The 4,032-nt window shown below is 40.5% G+C and overlaps 1 long non-coding RNA gene across 2 annotated transcripts in view; it reads right to left on the bottom strand.

The window, feature by feature from the left end:
* Window positions 1-4,026, bottom strand: part of LOC125485922 — a 13,780-nt gene extending 9,754 nt beyond the window's left edge. Inside the window, exons 1-2 of one of the 2 annotated variants that reach the window (XR_007264627.1) lie at window positions 3,287-4,026; window positions 2,600-2,704 (exon numbers count right to left, since the gene is read on the bottom strand). This is a non-coding gene — a long non-coding RNA (uncharacterized LOC125485922). Of the gene's footprint in view, window positions 1-2,599 lie in introns of both variants that reach the window. The other variant, XR_007264626.1, reaches the window with a different exon arrangement.
* Window positions 4,027-4,032: the final 6 nt, after the last annotated feature.

A 4,032-nucleotide genomic window follows, 5' to 3' on the forward strand; every position in this document is an offset into this window, starting at 1 on the left:
CCATCCCCGCCTCTTCGACCTGTTTGTTTCCTCTCCACCTATCCTCTCCTCTATCCCTCTTCTATCCGCCTCCCACTCTCTCCCTATTTATTTCAAAACCCCCTTCCCCTCCCCCTTTTCTGATGAAGGGTCTAGGCCCGAAACGTCAGCCTCTCTGCTCCTATGATGCTGCTTGGCCTGCTGTGTTCATCCAGCCCTGCACCTTGTTGTCTCGGATTCTCCAGCATCTGCAGTTCCTACTATCTCTAAAGGTGGTACAGATTTAAATTGATTTGCAAAAGAAGCAAATATAATGCAAGAAAAACATTTTCCATACAGTGGTCTTGGTTTGGAATGCACTGCCTGAAAGCGTGGCAGAGGCAGTTCAATTGAGGCATTCAAATGGGAATTGAATGACTATTTAATCACAAACAATGTGCAAGGGTATGGGGATAAAGGCAGGAGAATAGCACTAAATCATGATGATCATTTGGAGAGTTGGTAAAGACACGATGGGCTGAATAACTTCCTTCTGAACCATAATACTTCTGTGATTCTGTGAACATGGACTGAAATTTTTGATTATCCTGAACTTCACAAATGAACTCCTCCACCACCCCACTGAAACTCAATTTGACAATTTCCATTTAAGAAATAGATACACGCTCCAATTTCTTTATTTCCTTTCCAGAAAGCTCTTGCTCTGACTGACTAGGATTCCTTCACTACTCTACCCAAGATGTCATGCTTCATACAAGAATCTAGTCTCCAATCCCAGATCATTTGACTTTGCAGCACATCATAGTCAAGTTTGATTCTGTCTTCATCTGATTTCCATATGCACAATATTTTAATACAGATTAACTACAGGCAATCAGGACTGCAAACTTTGGCTGATTATCTTTTATCCCATAAAACTCAATAACATTGAAAATGACTCCAGTAGCCCTTGCTACTCTCTCAGTTGAGATCAGTTAATTTATTACAAGTGAAGGATCAAACCAGAGAGCTTTTCTATCCGTATGGCTCAGTACCCCAGGGCAGCACACTTACCAATTGAGTAGGTGGGGAAGCTCATCCATAACTTGTCAACTGAAATCTCCAGTTGTCCAGGGTTGATTCAGGCTGGCATGAACAAGCAATCCAAATCAGATGTCAATTTTTTTTCATATGCAAACTTAAATCCCTCAAAGCCCCCTCTTGGCAACATGCTCAGACTATCCCAGCAAAATCTTGGTATCCTGCTGGATCCAGAGATCAGCCTCAAATCCCAAAACTTACCCATCACCAAGATACTTGTTTCATCTCTGCAACAGTGCTCATGTTGACACTTCTTTTTTCTCTTTTCCACTGAAATTCTTACCCACGCTTCTATCAACATTGGACATGATTTACTGGCTTCCACCCACAAAAAAATTCATTGTTTCAAGTCAGCTACCCATTTCTTGTACAAAGACAAAATATGCCAAATGCTAGACATCCGAATATAAACAGAATATTCTGGAGAAAAAGGCATGTCGGAAGACTGCAAAACAGAGTGAACATTTCAGGTTGTTGTCACTGAGCTGAAACAATCCAAAAGTTCCTCTCTCCACAAATGCTGCCAACCTACTGAGTATTTCAAGCACTTCCTGTTTACATCACATACATTGTCTTGCATTATATCCGATTTGCATTCACCCATCTTCACTGGCCTCCACTTGCTGCTCCCTATACAAAGCATTGATTTTAAAATCTTCATCCTCAACCCATTCTAGCTCTATAACCTCCTCCAGTCTGCAACTTTTTGGTCCTCCAACTCTGGTCATCTGTACATTCCCTCTTCCCTTCACCAGAGAATGTTTCCTCAGCCTTCTATCCCTATTCAACTGTGCCCCTCCCCGTGCTCCCTCTCTCCCTCAACATTTTTAAAAGCCCCCAAAAGACTTTCTCCACCAACTCTCATTTATGCCCAATATCTCTCTTCTTTGCAATGTACTTGATAAATTTCACAATAAAGATGTTACGTAAATGCAAGCTATTAGTTGAAAATGCATTCTGGCCCAAGTTACCGATTTCAACTGTAGTCAGAATTGAACAATTAAAGATAAAACATTAGCTAGCGCATTGGCACAACTAAAGATTTAGTATGTTAATTGGAGCAAGTTACTTGGCATCCTTTCCTATAGCTGAATTTTTTTTTTGGATCAATGTGTACTTCAATAGAGTTGGCTCCCTCCTGTTGTATATTCTAGCTAAGATAATGCTACCAGTTCCATGTTGAAGTGTTTATGTTTCATGACCAATCTTGCAAGATGCACTCAGAGATCAGGATTTGTTGGAAACTGAAAAGAATTCTCATGCAAATCAATGTTCAAAGACACAAGCATTTCAATATCTCTGCATTATATGCATGCATGCATGCAATGTATACAAAACGTTATACATAATTTTGATCATTGTAACTGGAAATGCAGTGGGTAATTTCCCAGTCACCAGGCAAACTGCAGAATGGTGTACACACTGAAAGGTGAAGATTCTCCTTCCGAGCCTCTCTTGGATAAGATCGAAGGCAGACTTTTGAATAGGCTTGGTTAAAATATAAAAAATTTGCATGGCAATCCAGCTGCTATTCTCTCACCATTCCAGCTGAGGCTCTGCAGCATGTCACGAAGACATTTACAGTCTTTATTGTACTTCCAAGCCTCCTGCATCACCTCGTTCAACTTCTCATCTTCATTCTCTCCTATCAAAACAATTAAACATTGAACATACGCAAGTGACAATATTGCAATTTTGGTTCAAATCTTATTTGTTTCTCCCTGCAACTCCTGCCAAAAAATTAATATTCCTCTCAGCTGGGAGGACAGATGCAGGTACTGTATAAACCTCTGCCAGAACAATTCTTAAAGCTGGCAGTAACACCAGCTCCAGGCTTATGGGTCTCATGCAGCAAGTAACAAACTAAAATTCCTTACAAACAGAAAGGACAGCATTATTTAAACTGGTGGCTAACATCAGTAAATCTGACAAGTTTAGCTTGTGGGTACTGTTGGCTGCACAAGGTAGTGTCAGGAATCAGCAGCACTAACAATAATTTCATACAATGTAATGACAGCTTCGACATACTGATTAGGCAGATGAATACTAAAGTTACCTGGGAAAAAAACAACTTTACATTACACCAAACAAAAAATAAAGAACTGCAGATGCTGGAAATCTGAAACAAAAACAGAAATTGCTGGAGAAACTCAGCAGGTCTGGCAGTGTCTGTGGAGAGAAAATACAGTCAATATTTCAGATCCAGCGACCCTTCTTCAGAACGCACCTAGCTAATGGCAGGGTGTCGAGTATGCATTGCACATATACTGAATTCCTCAATATTGCTACAGACTGGTGGGGAGCAAGAGAGAAACAAAAATAGTTAGTGTTGAGAACTGTCAACTTGCGTTCAAGCATAAATCATGGAAAACTGTTTGTTATCAGAAGAGAAAAAAACCTTTTGAATATCCTAGAAGCATTACCTGGACTAGCCATCTCTGGGATGCAAGAGGGAGCACTTCATCTGGCTGGCACATCTGCATCTACAGCAGGCCAAGGGACAGCTAATTCAAAATTCTCCACAGATTTTAACCTAATGAGGTCAGATTAAACACTGGCAGGGTCGAACTCATGAAAAACAACGCTCCAACACACGGTGGCTCTATTCCCACGATGGGCCTTGCTGGGCAGGGATTCTAAAGGGTATCAAAATCATTTTCAACTTTAACCGATGCAAAAGATTCTACGGTGCACTTTTTGAATAAGATCGTAAAGATCTCCAGTGTCCTAGTCAACATGCAACCCTCAATCAAAATCACCAAAACAGATTAATAGTTGAACTCATTGAATTTTTGCTTTCTGTGTTCAAACTGGTTGCAGTGGTTAACTACAAAAGAATAGCCTACATTTAAATATGTGAAGCTTTTTGGGATGTTCTAAGAGCCAAACAAATAGAAATATTTCTCTCGCCACCCCACAACATATAATTCCCACACATTCAGCTGACTGCCTGCAGAGTAAGGAACTCCTAGA

The sequence above is a fragment of the Rhincodon typus genome, chromosome 24, assembly GCF_021869965.1.
Source record: "Rhincodon typus isolate 14 chromosome 24, sRhiTyp1.1, whole genome shotgun sequence".
NCBI lineage: Eukaryota > Metazoa > Chordata > Chondrichthyes > Orectolobiformes > Rhincodontidae > Rhincodon > Rhincodon typus.